General features: G+C 38.1%; 1 protein-coding gene across 8 annotated transcripts in view; it reads left to right on the top strand.

The window, feature by feature from the left end:
- Positions 1-24,481, top strand: part of LOC309646588 (uncharacterized protein) — a 341,945-nt gene that overhangs the window by 298,896 nt on the left and 18,568 nt on the right. The window contains exon 6 of one of the 8 annotated variants that reach the window (XR_014255442.1): positions 882-22,894. The exons of the other annotated variants lie outside the window; for them this stretch is intronic. The gene's annotated coding sequence lies outside the window, so the exon portion shown is untranslated. Of the gene's footprint in view, positions 1-881; positions 22,895-24,481 lie in introns of those variants that run through there. 8 annotated transcript variants of the gene reach the window in all.

Below are 24,481 nucleotides of genomic sequence, written 5' to 3'. Positions count from 1 at the left end.
TTTTTATTATCATTTCTTAAGATTCAAGTTTACTTTTTGAATATAAGTTTTTGTCATATATATGTATTATAAATATTTTCTTCCCAGACTGGGGCTTACCTTTTTATTTTCTTAACAGTGTCTTTTGATGCTCAGAAGATTCTAATTCAAATGAGGTCTGATTTATTACTTATTTGATTTTATAGAGTTTTTTGTGTGTGTTTGTTCTCTCTAAGAAATCTTTACCTGTGTTAAGTTCAAAAAGTTTTTCTCATATGTTTAGTTGTAGGGACTTTACAGTGTTAGCTCACATGTTTGAAAGAAGCCCTTTTAAATCAGTGATATAGGCGCCAAATCTATCACCTCCCAAATTCAGTAATGAAAATTAACTTATTGGAGGTGGAATTATCCCTGCACTTTGTGTTTGGAAAAAAAATTGGTAAGTCATCGAATAAACTAACTCACAAAAACGTTTTAATATTTTTCACCTTATTTTGAATGGAGGTTTTTGGATTACACTCTAAGCAAACAGTAAGTGCTAACTGCACACTGCAGGTTGTGTCACTGTAGCAAGGGAGATCTTGGAAGACATTTGGGTTTCCCAGGGCCATTCATTATACCAACAGAGGGAAAATCCTCAGAGAAACTGGAACAGTTCTCTTCTGTATCTCCTTCTCCAAAACACGGATCTGCTATACACCATTTGCAAGTCCCAGGGGTACTACAGGTTGGCTATGACTTGAAAGCCAGACTGGGAGCTAAACTGTAACCCCAACTAGTAAATTGATAGGGATCCAGCATTGCTATTATTTAATTTGAGATCATAAAGTCATATGCTGACCTTTTTAAGGTTTAAGCACCAAATTTTAGTGGATTTTTATCTTTTATCTCTTTCTTTTCAGCTCTAAGAGCTACCCCCAACATCAGGAGTGCTGGGTACGATATATTATACCAGGAACATTTGTGTTTTTTCATCACTGCCACCTGCTGTTGCCACTCTATTTTACCACACAAATTTCTGCTTCTACATCAGCAACAAGGTATAAAAGACTTCCTTATTCTCACTCCCTCATTAATTTTTTTCCTGTTTTGCTCCTCAAGTGACATATTAGAAATACAGCTTCAAGACTAATAGTCAAGGAGGATGTTTAAATCAAAACCCAGGTTATAATCAAAGCTCATTACTTCCCACAAAAGGGAGGAGTGTGGTCATCAATGCAAGGTTTCCTTTAAAATTATGAGCAATTTTTCATGCATTCACCTTCAGCTCTAATATGTACATGCACTTGTATTTTTAAAATATTCACCTAACTTAAAATATGTCACCCTAAGGGCATTTTTGCATAGAAGAAAACCATAAAATACAAAGTTCTCCTGCTGATTGAAACACACTTAATATGATCCCCTGCTGAATTTCTGCAAATCCCACAAATCTTTCAAAGGGGAGGGAGGACAATTATATTTTCAGCCATGTTCACTGCTTAGGGAGGGGAGTTGGGGAAAAGTCAGGCCATCATTATTATTTTGTTCTGTGAATTAAGACAGAGGTTATTCTGTATCTGCTCCTCTGTTGACATAGGTGGAATCTACCTGGTTGACTGAAGACTATGCACCCTGACTACTATTGAATCATGCTGTTTTGTCCCAAACAATTTTACAGAGAGAAAGTCCATTCATGTATATTATTCACCTACCAAAGCTTCTGTGTTCATTGTATGCAAACCCAAGTGTCCATGGACCACAGAGTGCAGCGTGTGCAATGTGGAACGAGACGCAGTGTGTGTATTAGATAGCAGCTTCTTACATTGACTGTGACAGTGACATTAAATACTAGTGCGGCACTGTGCATTCACCATCTGGCATGCTGGAGTTTACAAAAACAGCCCAGAACAAGATTTTAATAGAAGTGGGTGTCCTGGTTGTCTTTCAGATTCTGTTGCTTATCAATCATCAGAGACTATTTGTCAGTCAACTGTTTTCATTTGTCTGGAAAGAATGTTTGTTTTAGTAATTGATAGCTGAATAATAAAGATTTGAAGCTAAAACTTCATGTTTATTAATTTGCACTATTTTCATAGCCCCTGGGTTCTCCCCAGGAAAGCTCCGGTCCTGGTATCACATCCAAGGATTAAGATGTGGGACTTCCGGAGGTTGTCTCCTCAACACCCACTGGATCCTCAAATTAAGCCCTTCTTCTTAATCTCTTTCTCCTCCAGAGCGATGGGTTTAGGAATGACCAGGGGACTCAACACTATGAAGGGAATTCTTGGTGGAAGGTGTTGGGAAATGAATACTTCCTAGTTGCCTTGTTCCTTGCACCTCCAATGGATTTGATGATTGGAGACTTAGTATGAAGCCAGCACATCAGGAGGACAGAGTCAAACGTGTGCAGAGAAGTGTGTTTTGAGCGCTGCCACACCATCGTCGGAGCGGTCCTATTTCCAGACCTCCTGTTTGGGAGATAATTAATGACCTCATTTTTTTTTTTTTGTAAGATTTATTGATTGATTGATTGATTGATTGATTGCTATGTTGGGTCTTCGTTTCTGTGCTAGGGCTTTCTCTAGTTGCGGCAAGCGGGGGCCACTCTTCATCGTGGTGCGCGGGCCTCTCACTATCGTGGCCTCTCTTGTTGCGGAGCACAGGCTCCAGACGCGCAGGCTCAGCAGCTGTGGCTCACGGGCCTAATTGCTCCGCGGCATGTGGGATCTTCCCAGACCAGGGCTCGAACGCATGTCCCCTGCATTAGCAGGCAGATTCTCAACCACTGCGCCACCAGGGAAGCCCAATGACCTCATTTTTTAAGCCAAAATGAAATGAGGGTTTATTTTCCTTATAGTCAAGGGCATCCCACCTGAGATATTAAATATTTTTTTGCAACTAACCATTGTGAAATTTTTAATTATTTGAAAAAAATATTAAATGGCTTTGTTAAGGGATTATTTTTCAGAGATAGGACTTATTTCTCAATATATAAAATACAAGATGTGCAAAAAATCAAAGAGTACAACCTACAGGTAGAGTCCTACATGTACCTCTAACAGGTGCATGGCACTCACGATTTTTTTTTTAATTCATGTAACTTAAAATATATCTCCTGAAGAGTATATTTGCATAAGAGAAAGCCATAAAATACAGAACACTCCTGCTGATGAAGCACAATTAATATTGTTCCCTGTGGAATTTATGTAAATTCTGCAAATCTTTCAGAGGGATTCGAAAGGAGTTATATTTTCAGCTATGTTCATCCCCCTAATGGGAAGACCGTTGGGGAAATTTTGTATCATCATTATTCTTTTTTCCGTGAATTAAAAATAGGTTATTCTGTGTTTACCCTCCTGTTGACACAAATGGAATCTCACGAGCTATTTATGTAACTTTTATGACATTCCTCCCAACAATTCAGAGTTTGAATGCATAGATTATAAAATGTCTATGTCAATGTATAAAAACAAACAAGTTTTTAAACATATCCATTCATAATGTAGTACAAGTGACTTATTCACTTTATGATATGCTGATATGAAATACCTAACAACATGCTGGCTGTTGTTTTCTTATAGATCCAGAGTGCCCAGTTTAAATCTCTGCCATAGAAAAAAAGTCCTACATATGGATTTTTTCCCATAAAATGAAGAAAATTGCTTGAGAATCATCTTGTGCTTTAGAACATAGAGGATGGGCTTAGGATCAGGGCGACCTGCACACAGGTGTGTGCCTTTGGCTCCCATTGTCCAGCGCTTGGTCTCACTAAGCCTAAGTGAGCATCCTGTCTGAATTCTAACTGCCGGAGCCTCGGATGGTCATTACCAGTTAGACGGAGTATGTGAAGTCATACTTGTCGCCTCTCTGTTCTTCCAATATGTTCACAATCTAGACCTGATTCTGGAAATCTCATGCTTCCTTTCTTCAATTTTGTTCTTAGTAGACTTAAGCTCAAAGTGTTGCAAATATATAAAAACAATAAAACCTTGAAAGAAAAAAATTATCAAAGAATGTGCCTCTGCAACTTTTTATCTAAAGCATCTGATCCATCTATTGCATACTGATCAAAAATTCCCAATGCAATTTAGGAGATTTGCGTGTTATGTATTTGTGTGTCTTCATGTGAAAATCTAGTAACTGAAAGGCAAGAACTGTATGAGACATGTCTGTGTCATGGTCACCACCTAAGTATTCATCGTGTACAACATCGTGTGCAAGGTTTGTGTTGAAGTGGATAGCCTAGCCTTACATAGGCATAAGGGGAGTGATATGATAATGTGTTAGTTTTCTTATTGTCTTATAACTTTGCTTTTAAAGAATTATATTACTGGACAGTATACCTATCTCTCTCCTAATTGGAGAAACTGCCTATCAGCCTATCAGCACAGGTGTGTGTGTGTGTTTTTTTTAATGTAACAATGTTTCCAATACGGTATTCTGAATATGACTGCAATACTGCATACCAGAAAAAGGTTAGAACTATCGTTCGTTAGTGTATAACCTGGGCTATGAAGCAATTGTATCAATGACTCTAGGCTACCGTGAAACAATCATACTGCTGCTTCTTTGTTATCAACGCACAGATAGTTATACCTGTAAATAAATATGAATTTCTTTTTCACATTATCTTTTATTTTTTGATGTCTAGGGTTAGTAATACACACAACATCTACAATCTTTTATATCATATAAAACTCATGCTGTAGGTTCTGACAATTCATCTTGTAAAGTTATGGTACTGATAAATACAGTGCAATACCATATTTTCTCTTCCTTGTGATTTTCTTAACAACATTTTATTTTCTCTAGCTGGCTTTACTGTAAGGATACAGTATGTGATACATATAACATGCAAAATACATGTTAATCAACCATTTATGTTATCAGTAAAGCTTTTGGTCAACAGTAGGCTATTAGCAGTTGAGTTCTGGGGGAGTCGAAAGTTACGTGTGGATTTTCGACTGGGCAGGGGGTTGGTGCCCCTACCCCCCATGTTGTTCAAGGGTCAACAGTATTGAGGATGTTTATACTGTGAACAAGTCATAATTCCCTTGGGTGCAGCAACCGTGTTTCTTTATCTTTGTCTGCTGTACCTAGTAGTGTACTTAGCACGTTGTAGGCTTTTTGTAAATGTTGAATGAATTCACAAATGGGAAGTAATTTCCCAGAAGCTGATAGGTTTGTTTTTCATGGCAAAATTGAGTTCTACTCAACAACATCACCCTAGAACACAGCATCTTTAGGGAAGATACTGAGTTTTATTCACATTTTAATTCATTGTGTTTGGTAAAATGACATCTTGATGGCAGGGATACTTTCCTTGTGTTCTGGTAAACAATAATGATAATTAATAAAAGAAGAATTAATTAAAGACAGCAATATTCTACCTGTAGGGAGTCTAATAGCTTTTGGAAGCATATACATTATAATAATATATAATTTTATATTATTATATAATGTCATATTTCTGTTTTTATACTCTTCAATTAATTATACTCAAGAGGCATACTAAAAAATATTTAGAGCCATCTCCTCGATCCTCCAGGCATAATGCAAAATCATTTTTTCTTAATTATCTGGTTTTTAAAAATCCCATAAGACAAAAGGATGAAAATATTACCACAATGCCATTTAATATATGGTGCCATAGGTTATAAGATTTGTCATTATTTAAGGGACTGCTAAGAAAAAAGCACTGTAAAATAAATTACATCATAATATTTTGTCATTTGTATTTCTATCTTTTACTCAAGAATTTAAAAATTCTATACTTATTTAAACATGGACATTTTTCATGTCATGCGCGTTAGTAAAAAAAATAAGATCAATGTATTGATCATGGTATTCCTACAAAAACCTCACTCTGAGTCCAACTGAATTCTATAACTTTTTAATTCAAAGTCATTATGTCCATGCTTTCCTTAAAATTATTTTCCTCTCTCTGCTACAAAGATCTGAAGTGATGGAGATTTTCTGAAAAGTAGGCTCCCCTCTGATGTTTTCTTCCACATCGCTGCCATCCACTCTGCAAGGTTTGAGGCTGGTGCTTTCTTGGTGACATCAAAGGTGTTATTGGAATGTTTTCTGACAATAGACTGCAATTATAGTCTTTCCTCGAGGACTGTTGTTTGACATGTTGAGGGGCTGCAGTTGACCCCACAAGTTGCCAGGAATAGAACCGAGTCACCACATCTTTCATCTCATTTTTCACCTTTTCAAATACACGCCTGTGAACTGCATTAAGAACCAAGACACGTGAGGGCTCAGTCTAGGGCTCCAGGATCTCCGTGCTGTGCAACTTTTAGCCAATTCTCCCTGCTCACCTGACCCCCATTCCAGGTTCTGTGCCTACACAGCAAATCGCTGGGGAGGATCTCCTTCCTAGGAACTGGTGTACAGGTTAGACTTAAATATGGAAGAACGTTTAGTGCCCAGCAGTGATTCATGGCTTCCAGTGACGTGCTGCTTTTCACGACCCGCATTCATCACCTTGGTCTTCAATGCACTGACACTGCAACTTTAAGGCATGTCAAAAACTGGATAAACCAGTATTTTCTATAGAGTTTTATTTTTTCCTGATGTAAGTCACAATGAAAATTAAGTAGCTTCTGCTCTACTAAAGTAGACAGGAAATTTCTAACACATTAATGTCTGATGCCTTTAAAATAGTACCAGATTGTGCATGAATTGGACTTTCTTTGCTGTGGATTTTTTATATATCCATTAGGAAGAATTGGGCAATGTTTTCTTACCTTAATTCACACCGGATGCTGTATAAAAGACAATCTTTTTGCAGTATATTTCTAACAGAACACAACAAAGTTACCTCAGAGTATCTTCTTAGATCCTTTAAAGCTTGGTTTTTGAGTCATGAGCCAATATTCAATTATGCTCATTCCTCAAATGATGAATATTTATCAAATTTATTGATTATAAGTTTTGTTTAGATTCTGCTTTATTTCCATATTTTTTTACTTCAATGTTGAAATGTAGCATAATTTTAAAGACATATTAAACACCAGTTAAGCTGAACACATGTTCAACTAATAATATACATTCCTCAAAGTAAATGACAATATGGACATCTCTGTCCAAATTTGAATACACACATGCATTGAGAGATACTTTTTGTAGCCACTGACCATGATTTTCAGACACATTGATGGAAAGATATATTCAATTGCAGAGATGTTAAAATGTGGAAATTGACATCATAAAATAGATAAAATATGAACTTTTGTAAGACTTAGGTGTTTTAAGGTTAAAGTGGTCTATTCTCTATTCCTAGTTGGTGAAAGACCTCAGTGGTGATTTACTCCTGGCTCAGAAACAGATTGTGAATGTATTATGACTATATGTGAGAAAATGGATTTTATGACATACAACCTAGGACTTTTAAAGGTATAACTGTTTAATATAATGTTGGAAGAGTGGGCATGGCTTTGTTGACTCAAAAATTTTCTACCCACTCCAAAATATTAATTAGAAAATTCATAGAGGTAAGATATTATCACTGGAAAATACCCACTAAAATAATGTGAGGCCCTTTTGTATACTATGTTTATGTACCTGAGGCAAAAACCTGTGATGTCTTTGTCTGCACTGAGACAAGATGACATTGGACCCTCAGAGAAGTTTTTTAAAGAACGGTCATCAAAACTTCATAAGGAAAAATAGATAACTTTCTGAAGTGTCTAAAAAAAGCCAAAAACAAGAATTGCTGTGACTATACCAATATTTCATTCTTTAATGAAATTAATTCTTGAAAAGAGTAAATTTCAAAGTCAAGATTAGCTCCCCAACTAAGGTACAACTATAGGATATATACTGTTCTTTATCTGTGACAAATACCTGCAAACATGTGTCCTGGGAGGGTAGGCTTACTGGGTAAATTAAATCCCCTTATTGTATTATATGATGGTAAGATGTCACCTATGGGAAGAAAACTACCTAAAGCATTGTGAACTGAAAATGCCACCTGCCATCCATATCAGTAAACGAAGGATGTCACAGCCATTAAGCCATCACATTACAGCCTCCTGATTGTGAGCCCTGAGGGAACTCAGGATGGAAACATAATCCCCCGCCATCTAATCATCAGACACTGCAGCCCCCCGCCCTCCCCCTGCAACAGTGCACCTTGAGGAAACTCAGGACAAGAAAACACAGGAGACTGGCCCCAGACAGCTGAGGTGCATATCAAAGGAATGATTTCAATGAGCCCAGATGCTTGCATCTTCCCATACAAAGAAAAGTGCTAAATTCATTAACTTGAGATATCTGGTTTTCTTTTATTAACAGTAATCTTTCAATGTTCCAACTATCTGGGCTTTGCTGTAAAAACTCCTATATATCCTGGCTCCCACCCTTGCCTCTTCAGAACAGTTTCTCAGCATTATCTGAGATGCTGTGTCCTGGGCTTGAAGTCCTCAGAATGTCCATTGAGTAAAGCATAACTCTCAACTTTCAGGTTGTGCATTTTTTTTTCAGTCGACAGCATTAATGATAGTAGTTATTCTTTATATTCTATTCCTTCAAGATTAGGTATTTAGCATAATTAGAATAGAGTTTAGCTTAACAATATATTACAGGATCATTTCATAGCAACTCAATTAGTATTTCAGGCTGAGGCTTTGGTTTGCTTACATAGGCTGCTAAGACCTCAGTCTGATGGCCTCCTGTTTAATAATTTAACAAAAGAAACTTTATTGACTTGATAAAAAGCAATTATGAAAAACTACAGTTAACGACATACCTAATGGTGAACGGCTTAATGTTTTCTTCTTTATTTGGGGAATGAGCAATGTAGTTCTCTGATCACCTCCATCTAGCTGTCCTGGAGGTCTGAATCAGTGTAAAGCAAAAAAGGGAAACCAAGGATTACAGATTAGAAAGAAAGGGTTAAAAGAGTCATTACTGTAGTTGCAGATGAAATAATCAATGTAGAAAATACTAAGAAAACACATAAAAGTAACAGTGACATTTAGTGAGAACCCAGGATACAAAGTCAATATAAAAATCAATTTGTTCTCAGGTGTCAGTGAAAATGCCATAGTAACAACTTGGAAAATCTTCTCCTCCATAAAAGCAACAAGAATAAAAAAACTGGCCAAAATTGTCAGAATCAACATTTTCAGACTCTAGAAATTAACCCCAGGCTGTTGAGCATTATTAAAGAAAGACAGCTGAACCTTGGTGAGAACAGCAATTTTTGCGGCTTTTGGTCCTGGTCAATTTCCATCCCCTGCCTCCAGCTTTGAAAACCAACAGCCCAGTGAAGGGTGGCAGACTGTGTCATCCCAGCATGTGCCTCGTTGGCATGGGATTATTCTGAGTTAATTACTTTGAGAAACTGCAGAGGAGTAGAAGTTGCCCTTTTGTAAGGGGAATCTGCATTTATAAAAGAAATTTCCATTACAAAGGGGGCCTATGCTGGAGGTGACATTTCACCTGGGAGATTTGTCAGCCCAAGGGCAACCTTTGTCCATCATCATTTCCTCCTTTCCCCACCCCCAAGGCCCCCAGTCCTCAAGCCCCCAAGCGCTCTCCCTTTCCTCAGCTCAGGATGGTGTAAAAGCCTCCGTCTCTGGCCACCTTTTGGGCCTCACATCTTTGTGGGGTTTCCATGCATATGTAAGTAATTAAAATTGTATTTTCTTCTTTTAATCTGTCTTATGTCAATTTAATACTTAGACCAGCCACACAACCTAAAAGGGTAGAAGGGAACATTTCTCCTCCCCAGAGTTCCAGGGTGAAAACCAGAAGCCTGGCAGCCACCCAAGGGGACCCAAGGGGACAGGATTTGGCTGGAGCCCCTTCAATGCCTCTTCTCAGGTGACTCTAATCCTTCGATCTGGAAGACCTCAGGGGCAAAGCTGTCTTTATTTCACTTGACTGGAAGTTCATTCTAGTCTAGTAAAAAGCCTTTTCCCTGTTTTTTTTTTTTTTTTCTGAAAATAATTGTAAGCATTGTATTAAAAAAACATAACTCCAAGGATTTCTCCACATTATCGTTTGGAATAGGAAAACATTGGAAACAATATAAACGTTATCGATAGAGAACTAGGTCCCTAATGTGTGATATATCTACAAATGGGGATGTTGGCATGATATTGAGTAAAATGTCGCAAATAACTTTTCAAATATACTTAGGTTAAAAAAAAAGTTCAGAAGAGGATTTACAGTACTGCTGTTAAAAATAAGATATATATCTGTTTGTATATATGTATGAAGTGTATATATGTATGCACTTATACATGACAACAGTGGCGATCACTGGGCAGGTGGATTGGGTGATATTCTTAGAGATCATTTTTATTTGGGGGAAGTGTATTCAAAATTATAATATTTTATATTTTGAAAACCAAACAAAAATATTATTTTTGTGATATAAACCAGTGAAATTAAAGTTTGGCAAAATCTTCTTGGGTTATGGGATGCTCACAGTAGGAAATTTACAAGTAGGTTAGCAGGAAGAAAGCAGTTTTGTGTGAGATGGAAGTCAACAACTTATCTAGAGGTTTCTGATATCCAGATTTATCAGAAGTGAGCTTGGACTTAAAAAGGAGAAGAAAATCCTTATACAATGACTAGATATTATTTTTTCTAAAGATTAGAATGAAAATCTCTATGTAATAAGATTTCTGGGCCCTGACATTTATTGAGGCCATTTATTTGTATTCAATACAACACCATTTTAATTGAATGAAAAAAAAATTGAGCATCTATTAAAGTTTATTGTAACTAGATTTAAATAAACATCTTTAAAAAAGAGCTTATTTAAGAGTCTACATTAGGCTGGATAAAGCATGTTATTGCAAGGGGATTTAGGGATTATAAAGATATACCGCAAACCCAGTTTTGAACTTTTATTATTGCAAATGAAAATACAGAGGAGGGGAAAATGAGAATGTGGAGAAATAAAGCCTCAACCTTTTACGCAGTCGTGATTGTGAATTAGAAAATTTGACAAATTTTAATTAATTGAAGAAATAACCCCTAGATCTCAGGCTTAGGCAGCCAGTAATCTACCTTGTGTCTCTGAAGATTTGCTTATTCTGGACATTTTAAATAAATGGAATCATATAGGACGTGTCCCTTTGTGACCAGCTTTTCACTCAGCATAATCTGAGTTCATTCGTGTAGTAGCGCCCATCAGTACCTCATTTATTTTTATTGCCAAATAATCTTCTCTGGTGTAGATTATGCCATATTTTGTTTATCTTTTCATCATTCAGTAGACATTTCGGTTGTTTCCACTTTTTGGCTGTTAGGAATAATGTTGCTAGAAATATTTTACACAGACTTTTGCAAGGTCTTACGTGTTCATGTCCTTTTTGGTACGTACCGAGAAGTTAATTGCTGAGTCTGAATTGCTTGTTGCCGAGCTGGTGTTGGTCAAGGTTGCAGGTCAGCCCCTTGTGCCAGCTTCACATGAGCTGGGGTGGGGACATGGAGCCCCCTGGGTTGAGCTCACCGCTGGCAGGCAGCTCCCTGGGAGAGTTCCCTCCCACAAGCAGGGTCTCAGTTCTTCCTGCTGCACCAACCAGAAGGGAGCTTCCGCAACGGGGGGCTGAGAGGATGAGAAATGCCAGTGGCCGGCCTCCTGGGGTGGCAGGTTCTAGAGCAGAGTTTCTGGAACAGAGCTCGGGTGGGGTTAAGGTAGTGGGTTCTGCTCAGGGGCCAGAGACTGGCCCCATTCTTACAGTGAGCAGTTTTAACTGAATGATTCTATCTCCATTTGCTGTAAGCCCTCAGGGTAATTCCCAGAGACTGCAGTTATTTTTATAATTTTCACTAGTTAAATGGTTGATTTGCTGAGAAGAGGGTCCACTAAGCTCCTCACTCTACTGTGCAGGAAAGCCCAACCTTCTGGAGCGTGTTATTCCGTTCAAATGCAGCCTACAACCCACACCCTTTCGACTCACCGTCCTACGTTCTTTTAGTTTAAGGAAAGAGGATGCCCGTTATTCTGACGACAGTCCATTTTCTCTGCTCAGGGCCACCGCAGCACTACTTTTGGGGGTGTGCCCTGCATGTCACTGGGCACCATTCACATCGTGGTCTGTTTGCCCCGCTCTAAGTGACAGTCCTGACAGTCTTGGCCAATGAACCCGAAAAGATCACTTTTGTGTGAAAATAAATAACTTTTTCATGTAGAGTGGATTTTTAGAGTACAGGCACACCTCGAATTATTGCGTTTCACAGATTTACACACTGGAGAGTCGTGGAAACCCTGTGTAGAACGAGTCTATCGGTGCCATTTTCCAACAGCATTCGCTTATTTCATGTCCCTTTGTCACGTTTTGGTAATTTTCTGGGAAACTTACAGATTGTAACCCTAAGTGACTGTGCCATTTTACATTACATAAATTACAGTTTATAAGGGTTCCAATTTCACCGCATTTTCATCAACTTATCTGTTTTTTTTTTTTTCAGGATGGATCTTTTTATTTATTTATTTATTTATTTGATTATCTGGTTTTTATGATTACATCCATCCTACTGAATGTGAAGAGGTTATCTCATTGTGATTTTTAATTTGCATTTCCCTAACCAATGATGTTGCACATCTTTTCATGTGCTTATTGGTCATATGCATATCTTCTTTAGAGAAGTGTTTATTCAAATAATTTGCCCACTTTAAATTTTCTTTGTCTTTTTATTATTGAGTTGTAAGAGTTCCTTATATATTCTGGACACATGTTCTTTATCAAATATATGACTTGCAAATATTTTCTTTCACTATGTAGGTTGTCTTTTCACTTTCTTGATAGTATCCTTTTAAGCGTAGTAGTTCAGTTTTGATGAAGTCCAATTTATATATTTTTCTTGTGTTCATTGTGATCTTGATGTCATGTCTAAGAATCTGTTGACAAATACAAGGTCATGAAGATTTACTCTTATGTTTACTGCTAAGATTTTTATAGTTTTGGCTCTTATATTTCCCCTCTATATCTACAGTTACTTTTGTTTGTTTTAAAGTCCGTTTTGTCTGATATTGGTGTAACCACTCCAGCTCTCTTATGGTTGTTGTTTGCATAATATATATTTTTCTTCATCCTTTTAGCTGGATCTTTTTTCCAGTCTGACAATCTCTATTTTATTGGATTATTTAACCCATTCACATTTAACATTATTATTAATATAGGTGGTGCCATTTTGCTTTTGTTTTCTATAAGTGTCATATCTTATTTGTTTCTCTATTCCTCTTTTACTGGGATCTAGGTTTAGGCAAAGAATTCTTATATTTTACACCAATAAATAAGATCTATAAAGTGAAAAATAGGGAAAGGGAAATTGAGCTACATAGAATAACATATTTATATCTCATTGGAATTAATATATAGTATAAATATGAAATAGATTTTGCTAAGTTAAAGTGTATATGGCAAGCCCTAGAGTAACTACTAAAGAAAAAAATAGTACAATATAGTGAAAAAAATGTTACATTAATTTTCACTTAATGCAAAAGAAATCATTATGCACCATCAGATGGCTAAAACAAAATTTTTAAAAATAGTGGCGACATCATGGGCTTCCCCAGTGGCGCAGTGGTTAAGAATCCACCTGCCAATGCAGGGGCACAGGTTCGAGCCCTGGTCCAGGAAGAGCCCACATGCCGCGGAGCAACTAAGCTCCTGTGCCACAACTACTGAGCCTGCGCTCTAGAGCCTGTGAGCCACAACTACTGACACCGCGTGCCACAACTACTGAAGCCCACGTGCCTAGAGCCCGTGCTCCACAACAAGAGAAGCCACCGCAATGAGAAGCCCGCGCACAGCAACGAAGAGTAGCCCCTGCTCACCGCAACTAGAGAAAGACCGCATGCAGCAATGAAGACCCAACACAGCCAAAAATAAATAAATAAATTTATTTATTTTTAAAAAAATGGTGGCAACATAAAATGCTGGCAAGATTGTGGAGAAGCTGTTTTACCCACACATTGGCAGTGGAAATGTATGAGTAGGGGGTAAATGCAGTAAAATGATGTAGCCACTCTGAGAAAAAGTTTGACTCTTTCATTAAAAATATTCTTGTACAACTACCATACAACACAGCAGTTCCAATCTTGGAGCACTTATCCCAGAGAAATGAAAAGTTTTCTTCACAATAACCCTAGACATGAATATTCATATTAGGTTTTTTCATCATAAACAAAAAGTGGAAACAGCCCTGATGTTCCCAACATTGTTGAATTAACAACCTGTGGTATATCCTTATCATGGGTTCCTACTCAGCAGTAATAAGGAACTCAGAACAACTTGGACAAATCTCCATGGATATATGCTGGACGTAAAAGGCCAATCTAAAAAGGTTACACACTTTGTAATTCCATTTGTACAGCATTTCTGAAAAGGCAATATTTTAGAAATGGAGAACAGATTAGTGTTTGCCAGGACCTAGCAGCTGAGAAGGCTTGGCAAAGATTGGCGTTGCTATTATAACAGGGATGCTTATAATGGAATTGTTCTGTCATCTTCATTATTTTGGTGGATAAACAAATCTACATATGTGATAAAATTGCATAGAGCTAAGTACACATATACACACTAATGAATACAACTAAAACTGGGGAAATCTGAGGAAAATAATTGGATTTTATCAATACAAATATTCTGGTGTTTATATTGTACTATATTTTTGCAAGATATTACCTTTGGGAGAAAGTGAGTCAAGGATAGACTGGATTTCTCCATATTATTTCTTATGACCACAGGTAAATCTACAGTTACTGAAAAATAAACATCTAATTTAAAATCTATCCGCCTGAGCTTCAAATGTCTGGTGCTATTGACACCATGATTACACGTGTAAGAAGCCGGACAATGATTTAAAGGATCATTGATATGCCTCCTATTACTCATACTATAACGTTGGGAGCAATCAATACACATGATCAGGGCTTGAAAATCTCAGCACTACAATTTCACTTCACTGGTCAGATTCCTGAGTAAAGAAAACAAACCAAATTAAACATTTTCTCCAAAGACAGGAGGAAAAATTTTAAAGTTCTGTGGCATTCAGCGCAGGGGCGCAGAGAATTTGTTACGGCGTGACCTGGCTGTCCACTCACTAGGACTCTGAGAAGAGTCCCCAGAGTATTCTGCCCTCGTTAAGGTGGACAACGTGGTGGAGAAACACAGGGTCCAAACCTCATCTGAGTCATGTCGCTAGAAACTGTCAGAGAAATCAACCAGATCGCCCGCAGGCAGGCTTCAGTGTGGGAACCCCTCCGACGGGGTACAGTCTTGGGAAGGCAAGGCGGGGCCTCCCTGGAGCTTCAGCAAGGCGGTCAGCCCGAGTTCAGCTACTTTCAGGAACAGCTGTCCAGGTGTGGCTCTTCAAAGAAAGAGGCGTTGCTCTCGTGGTTTAGCAGTGGTGGTTGGGGAATTTGGGTTTAGCAAGAGGCAGGGGGAGAGAACTTGGCAGCCAAGGTCACGTGAGGTCAGAGTGAAAGGTTCCTTTCTCTAGAGCACCTCCCAACACAGAGGAGGGCGGCCCTCACTCCTGTTCCCACATGGAGTGCAGATGCTCCCGTTTTCAGTGGAAAAATCGAGGCAAACACAGTCAAGGAATTTGCAGAGTAATTCTAGCACTTTCAGTTATTTTATTTGCATACTTCTATTACCAGAACGTTGTGAAAAATTTGCCCAGAGTCATCAATCTGCTCCTTTTACACGATAGAAAGTAATTCAAAGCATTGTTCTGCCCTGTCATAGCTGAACTCTGAGGTGAATAATTGATTTTTATACAAGTGAACTTTCCCACGGCTGACAAGGACAGCAACTGCTGGATAATAGGGTGGTGTGTTTGTGGAAAGTTTATTTAGAAAGTGAAATCGTATAATTTTAAGTATGTTAAGTGTTGCTTTTTTAAAGCAATAGCAAGTCTTTTCTATGAGGAGAGCACAAAATTATTGTTTTGTAATTCAGGGAAAATAATATAAAAATTGTGTGAAGCTTTCCTAAATCCTAATGTAGTGTGCAGTTTGGGGACAGTGGTTTTTTACTATAAATTACTGAGCATTTGGGATTATAATATAGTCACTGGTTGAACCGTAGGGAAAAAATGGAAGCATCAAAATAAGCTACCAGGATATATGTTCAGTAAAGTAAATCCAAACTCTAATGACATCCCACAGATAGCTAATTATGCCTTCAAGTGCCTTGACATAGAAGCATTGTGATAGATGCGAGCAATTTAATGAGCGGTAGCACGCAGTCTTCACCTCCAAGAATTTCACATTCTAAGAAGGCAGAGAGAAACATGCAATGAACCCTGTCATTAGAGATTCAAAGCCGGTGATAACGCGAGCACATCTCTACTTTCACTAATCGTAACTCCAGTCTCTGCTGCCCCCGCTGCAAGGGCACGCCGTGGCTGCAGGGAATGTGTGTGAGCTAGGCTAAGGCTCCGGAGGACCCCGGGTGACCCCACGGTCCTCCAGAGGTAGGACCAGCACGGACACCGGACAGGGTGATGGGGCTTCCTGGCCCCCAGGAGTCTAGGTGAAGATGAACAGGTGACCGAGTTCAAGGAGACCGGAGAGAATGGGCTCAGCAAATCTAACTGCGGATATAATTTGGTAGGAAGATGATTTGTGGAAGTACTGAAACTGCACTTCTCAGAACTTGTACTTTGGGAAGCACAACTGACCAAGGCTCCAGTACTTTGACATTCATCACCATGTTCCTTGCAGAGGCCAACTAACCCTCAGGGGCTGCTCCCAGCCAAAGACCAATTGCAGCAGGGATGCTAAGGCATGCTGGTTCCCGGGAGACAGAGTCTCATTTAGTGGGGAACTCTGGCCTGAGGAGCTCTCATCAGCCCTACCAGACCTCCTTAAACGTGCGCCATAGTCTGTACTTCACCTGTCCAGATGGGCACCGCTGTCAATCAGCTAGGCACCCTCCTCTGGCTGGTTCACCATTTCCCCCACAAGCATCTCCTCTGATCAATCTCTTTGCACATGCAGCATCTCACCTTGCTATCTGCTTCTCAGGCACCTGGATTAACACAAGAGTCTTTATCTTCACACACTTTACAGGGCTTTAGCCTGCTGATGTGGTGCCCCAATAATTTACTCCAATTGCTAGCGGGCAAAATAAAAAACAAACTAACTACTTGCATACCTAAGGACACCTAGAAACCAGGCAGAAGATCAAATAGAATAGGTGTCCAAAAAAGGAAGTATAGTTTCTTGAAGGGATGTAACTTGAATGATAAATTTAAAACTTAACAATATAATGAAAGTACCTGCGATCTAAGCATAGTTTTTTTTTTTAGTTATAACAGAATCTTAAAATTTAAAATGCAAAGTTCAGTAGATATGGTTTATTCAATGGTTACTATTTACATGCAAATTAATGTCCTGGAAGATCAAGATGAAGACATATTTCTAAGCCCAGGGCAAAAATACAAGAAAAAACTCACAATGATGATAAGATGATAAATTCAGAATATCTTACATATGCATAATAAGATATCCAAAGAAGTAAAAGGGATTGACAGAGGAGGGAAATAATTGAATCAATAAAATACAGTTTTCCTGAGCTAAAGAAAGATACACAATTTTAGATTCAAAGAATCCAGGCTCTAGGGTAGATTGATTAGAAGAGAAATACACTGTGACATACCATGGACAATTCCTAAATGTTCTCAAATGTCTAGATTTCAAAGATAAGGATAAAATTCTACAGATAATCTTAGAAAGAACATACTATCTATTAAGGAAAAGAACTAGACTGGTATCAGCGTTCTCATCTGAAAAGTTGAAATGACCTCATCAGAATACTGAGACTAAAAGACTGAAACTACTAAAATGATATATACAAGCAAGATGTCTTCCCTGTTGGGATTAAAGAGAAATATTTGCAGATACACAGGCATTCATATCATCCATATAACACGTGTGAGGCAACTTTTATCGACTTCTTCCGTGTAACTAGGATTTTGCTAGGATTTCACATACATTTTATTTCACCTTTACAATTCCGTGAGAATGGTGGATTTATGCTGTTTCTATATGAAAATCAGTGGCTCAGAGAGGTTAACAAATGTGGGCAAAGCACAGAACTGGCATGCTATCTTTGGATAAAAATTAGGTGGTTCTGATCCTATCTACTTTGTAAAAGCATTATGTTTTTTCAGATAGCTGTAGTTGTACTGGGAACTGAAAGTACTAGTTTTATATTTATTGTACTATTTTTTGGCTGAAATTACAAAAAAATTGTAAGAAAGAGAGACTCCTGATAACCTGATAACCTGTGGTAGATTGTGGTTTGCAAAAACTGTTTCTAATTTTTAACTTTAAAATAAGGTTTGTATAGGTGTGTTCATCTTTAATATACATATTTGAGGTCACTATGGAAGGTAAATGCCTAAACTCACAGCTTTGCAAGTTTTCTATGTTTATATTCAAATCTTTATTCTTGTCAAATTGCTGGGACTCAAATGGAAAAGGGAAATGTAGCAGTGGGTGTTTTTTTTAAAGTTATTTCTTTATTTATTTAGTTTTGGCTGTGTTGGGTCTTCGTTTCTGTGCGAAGGCTTTCTCTAGTTGCGATAAGCGGGGGCCACTCTTCATCGCGGTGCGCGGGCCTCTCACTGTCGCGGCCTCTCTCGTTGGGGAGCACAGGCTCCAGACGCGCAGGCTCAGTAGTTGTGGCTCACGGGCCCAGTTGTTCCACGGCATGTGGGATCTTCCCAGACCAGGGCTCGAACCCGTGTGCCCTGCATTGGCAGGCAGATTCTCAACCACTGCGCCACCAGGGAAGCCCCAAGCAGTGGTTTTAGAGATATCGAATTGCCAAGGCAGACTTCTCAGCAAACCAGGAGACATTACTGAGGTATGAATTTTGTGTGCAACGATCTCACAAACTAGTTCATTTCATCTTGTGATGGTATATCAGCTTCTGGAGGACACATATTAATGGTATCACATTACTTTAGTGAAATGTAATAGAAGATATTATACAATATTAAATAGCTCCCAAAATCCTGAAAGAGTTAATAGACTTCTGACACCTATCGACTAATTGTCAGGGAGTTTGTAAGATGCTGGGAACGACTAAGGCCCAGAGTCATTTCCCAAGCACACTCATAATCAAAGAACAGAGCTCTGACCTTTATATTTTCCATAACAAAAGTTCCAGTTCTCATTTCGTACAGTTCCTGCCTGTCTCTGACTGTTCGCTGAGGTCTGTCCTGTGTACAATGAGTTCTGCATTATGAAGACTTAGTTAATGTGATAGACTTCACGATGGCTGGGAATCAGAAACTTGTATTATTTTTCTGTCAAGTGTAGGGAAAAAAAAGACTCATCATAAGAATTCTAAGAAAGTGTCATTGTTTTGATGAAAGTTTCATAGAAAACTACAATATCCCTAAATTATTTTGGCAGTGGAATAAAAGGAATATATTATTAAAAAGTACAGCCTCATAATATCAGTGGACATTAATGAGAAAGAAATCTATAAGGATAAAAAGGAGAATCACATATAACAGCTTTAAAGTCAGTTGAATGTACTCAGAGCTAATGTTTAAGTTTATGAGGGAATGAAGATTATTTCTAATGAGAGCACTGAAAGACATATATTAGGTGTTAAACTTTTTTTCACGCTAATTGTTAAATTAATGTGATAAAACTGTTCACAGTACTGCTAGCTTCTTGTTTGGCTTCCTCAAATGATTTTTTTATTAGCTTTGATTATAGGCCACTGTAAATATGATACTAAAAGACTCCTCCAGCCAGTTATGTGCTGGGCAGTTTTATTATACTCTAGTTAAAAATGCTGGCAATGTACCTTTGTTTAAAAGAGATGTAACTTTTATTTGACTTTAATGCTTGGACCCTATGACTTGGCTAATAAACCAAAGCAGTAGAAAACAATTTTATTAGACACTAAAAATTATAATGGCTATGACCTGTCACCTGTTTAATGAGACTAAATGCCCAGTAAATCTTCATCATCTCCGACACCACCTGGTTCTTACCATGCACTATCTGATGGCCTCTAAGAGATGACAGTGAAAACACAGAATTAAAATTATTACATTGTGATTATCAATCAATGCGATAAATTTTATTGCCTGTGTTTCTTGGAAAGGGGCTGAACGCCCCAGTGGCTAACTGTGGACTCAGCACCCAATGGCTTTATTTCTGTTACTGTGCAATGAAGACCCAAGAGCAAGTTGAGGCTGAAAATAAGAAAATACGTTCCTATGAAAATGAAGAACAATAGAACATCTCACCCCCACATTGTTGCCCCAACACACACACGTACACACACCCACACTACACACGGGCACACCTGTAGCAGGCAGTCCTGCCCCAGGTCTGCAAGCTCCCTCTGTCATCCGGTGTTGAGGCCACTGCAGACCTCTGATTGGAAATGTTTGTTGATTTAGGAGTTTCTAGATGGGGGAATTTTACATGCTGACACTATTTGACAAAAGCACTGAGAAAACCTTATAAGGGGCTCAATTGAAAAAATATATATTTTTTCATGAAACACGATCCTTTAATAAGAAAATATAATTTTCAATTTTTTATATACTAAAAAGAAAGAATGAGGTATTTTTGTTTTTAATCATGAAACAAATCATTATTTTCTACTTTGAATAGGATCACTGTATTTTATTCAACACGGTAATCCTTAAATTCAAGTAGCTTGAATCTTTTACAAGGGGTCTGTAAAGGCAAATAGAAAGGTTGTAAACTGGTCAAAGAACTAAAAAAGGGCAAGGCAGTTAAACTCAATAATGGCTTTGGCATAAGTGCTGCGACTATATTAAGTATATTAATGCCATAAGTATTAGCTATTTTTGATAATGTCTGTGTTGAATTTAATTATTCAACTTTTCCAATAATGTTTAATAAACACTTACCTATTGTACAATGTACACCGTACTATACAGTCATTGCGGGATACACATATTCCACCCTCCTACCCCAGAGACCTTTTCTGTTTCAGAAGAAAATATATAAATAAATTTAAATTTTAGTTATCCATATGTCAAATGTTGTGTAATTTAGTATTTATTTATTAAACCAATATGAATCATGCCATATGAGAGAAATAGTGTTAAGAAAATGGACGGGAGTGAGGAATTGATTTGCCTTAAGGAACTTAAGGAAGACTTAACAGGGATAGCAATATTTCAGCTAAGCATTTTAGAGTTAATAGAAATCCTGTAATGAGCATAAAGCATTTAGCACATTGCAGAGTCCAAGATAGACATAGTAAACCCTGCGGATAATAAAAACAATAATGTGGCAGAATATTATATTGATGTTCACAACATCACTGATGAATTTTGCAAAACAGGTTTGAGGACAGTGTGAGGGACAGACCTGAAGGTGGGATGGGACAGTGGGGTGACCGAGGGAAGAAGGCGTGAAGGCGGTGGATGCAGACGGGGCTTCGAGGAGAAATCCACCTGGAGAGGAGCAGTGGGTGAGGAAATTCAAGCTCAAGGACTCAGCCGAGTTCTTTTGTTTGTCTCGGGGCGGAGAGACTAGATTACAGGCTTCTGGGAGGACGCTAGTGGGGGAGAGGTTGGTGACGGAGGTAGGGGTCAGGCAGGCGGGTTGCACGCACACAGCCCCTGGCCCACAGCAGAGCCTCTTGGCCACGGCTCGGCATTGATTCACGAACTGGACTTAATGAATCAGGGCACAGGAGTGCTGGCCTTGGGCTGGAGGTAGATGCAGAATCTAATTCTGTCGAGTGAATGTTGTCTTTTATAGCTGCTTTCCATTTGCTCCTTTAAAATACGAACAGAATTGATTTTGTGTTGAAATGCTGTCCAAAGAGAGCAGCCGCCTTCATACATCACCAAAGTGTGCAATTAGATTTCCAAAAGTTAAAATACTGATAAAAAATTGGTATCAAACAAGAAAATTCATTTTTTATGGTCCTCTTTATAGTAGCAGTTTCTGGGGGAAAAAATTCCATGGGAAAGATAATGGAAGAAAAGCCTCAGTCAGCGAGAGAACCCTCCTGGGAAAATATCCACTAACCGATGTGTTTCTGTTTAGAAATCCCACTATCTATATAATTCAAGAGTAATGTTCCTGAGAGCCAGGAAATGTTTATAATAAAGTCAAGATTTCACATAAAAGAAAAACTGCTTGCGATTGCTGATAAAGTTGATTAACATGCAACATTTTAACTTTAAAACACTTATATATTAAATATTAGGTTTGACCATTCATGAATTTGCGTTAAAATATTTCTGCCGATTGGTGTTACAGTTGCCACATGAAGTGTACACCTGGAGAAGTGGAATATGGCATTCTATATACTCGCATAAATATTGTACACATCCTGAGCCTCCTTTGAATTCGTCTTTAAACTTGCTATTCTCTTATTCCCTAGTAAATCACTGTTATCTTTTCTAGTTTGGTTTCTATGAACCATACCCCAGGCTCTTTCTTAAAAGTGGTGAGTAAGATAAATGGTACCATTTTCTGCCATAATCAAAACCGAAATCATCGAGAGCAGAAGCAAGCCTTTCCTTGTTCCCCGCTGTCCCGAGCTTTACCCCATCGGTACCACGATAAATAATCGTTCCTGTAATTGTCAACTACAGCAGGTTTCAGCCAAGATACATCGCATTAGGCACTAACCATATTGCATCCTGCAGAGCTGGGAAATTTCTTTTGTCACCTCTGCATCTGATATAGTGGCAGTGTCCTTTTTCCTTTCTCCTCTCCTGCAAGATTTCAAATGAGCAGAAGCTTTGTTATTTTCCCAGGGGCCTGTTAGCCAAGTTGGCTTTTAAATGTTTTCAGGGCACAGTGGTGTCTTTCCATTTGAGGATTTTTTGTGTGGTACCGCAGGTGGCTTCAAAGATTCAGATGACCTGCTGGACCCCAACCACGGCAAAGCCCATCTAACGTGTGTGCACACACAGACACACAGACACACACACACACACACACACACACACGACAGAGAGAGGTAGAAAGAGGGACAGAGTTGGAGTTAGGCAAGTGGGGTGAGAAAAAAATAAACCTCGTTTTATTTTGTTTCTCACATTATTCCTTCCACTACATTTATTCCAACAAGTTGTTTTGGTTTATCCTGCAGGCATGCTATTTTATTTCAATGAATGGTCTTGGATTTTTGATGAGGAGCTATTTATTCTTTATTTCTTTGGTTTTGACTTTTCATCAGAGGTAATTGAGATGTCTGAACAAGAAAGAGAGAAAGTTTAGCATAGGGAGAATTATCTCTGTTTGAACTATTTGGGGAGATAATAGATAAATCATGATATAAAGCAGAATTGTTTGGATTCCCGAATGGCCTGCAGAGACATCTCCTATGGTTATAACATTGTGAAAGTAGCGGGCTTGCTTCCTGGACATGTGAGCTTTTTGGGGCTCTGCCTGTCCACGCATGTCCTATGTTTGGGCCCTGAGTTCTGAGGGCAGGAGGACCTTGTCAGGTCTTATTATGGGACCTCATCATCTCAGGGAAATGTAGCCTCACCTCCAGGTATTTTCAAATATCAGTTGCACACGTTTGTACATCAAATTCAGCTCTTCTAAGGGGGAAATTGGTCACAGAGAAGGAGGAAGCAGGGTTCCTGCTCAAATCTTTGCCTGTAGCTTCCCGGAGAACCAGAAAACACAGGGCTGCTAATTCCATTAAGAGAAATCTTTAAAAATATGAAAATGTCAACTGCTATTTGTATTTGCTATGCTGGGATCATTTCTTGTCCATTTGCTTCTTAAAGAGTTTAAAGCAAGTTGTATCTTACTTTTTCCATAAACTGAGTCAAACGTCTTTATCATGTTTCACAGACTCCTAATAAATAACTAATACCTGGATAAAGTTAAATTTATTTAAACTTTCCCAATGTTCAGACATGGAAAAAGATTCTAGTTTTTCACAATTATGATTCGGCTTTATGAATTCTTTTTCAAATTAAAGTCCTCTCCCTAGCATAAATTCCTCATATTGGAATTATTAGTTTTCAAGTGTCATTAGATTATAAGTTTATGCTAATTTTTAATATATTTTAATTTTTTTCAATTTTAAGATAAAGAAAAATGGAATTCAAATTTGACAGTCACACACATTTTACATTAACATGTAATTCCAAAGTCCTGAATATTCACCTTATATAACCACTGCACAATTGATAAAATAAGAAAATTTAACATTGACAAAATGCTGTTATCTAAGTTATAGCTCACATTTGAATTTAGTGACTTGTCACATATGTGCTAGAAATCACCCCTTGTCAGTTCACAGGGGATCCCGCTCTCTTTATCACTGTGTAATGATAGTTTACACAGGCAACTTTCTACAGGTAGGCACTGTGAAAAATGTGGCAATGACATAATCTCAGAATGAAAGTCACATTTTAGAGATACTTAAATTTGTTACAAATTTGCTCTGACCTTTTAAAATTAAATTAAATTTTATTTTATTTTTCATTTTACTGTGGACAAGAAATATCTTTTCAAAGATGTGCTAACTTTTGGTTCAGCATTTGTAAA

This window comes from Balaenoptera physalus (assembly GCF_965194825.1).
Source record: "Balaenoptera physalus genome assembly, chromosome: 17".
Taxonomy (NCBI): domain Eukaryota; kingdom Metazoa; phylum Chordata; class Mammalia; order Artiodactyla; family Balaenopteridae; genus Balaenoptera; species Balaenoptera physalus.
Note: the sequence above shows the minus strand (reverse complement) of the source record. Positions and strands in the feature narration are given on the sequence as shown.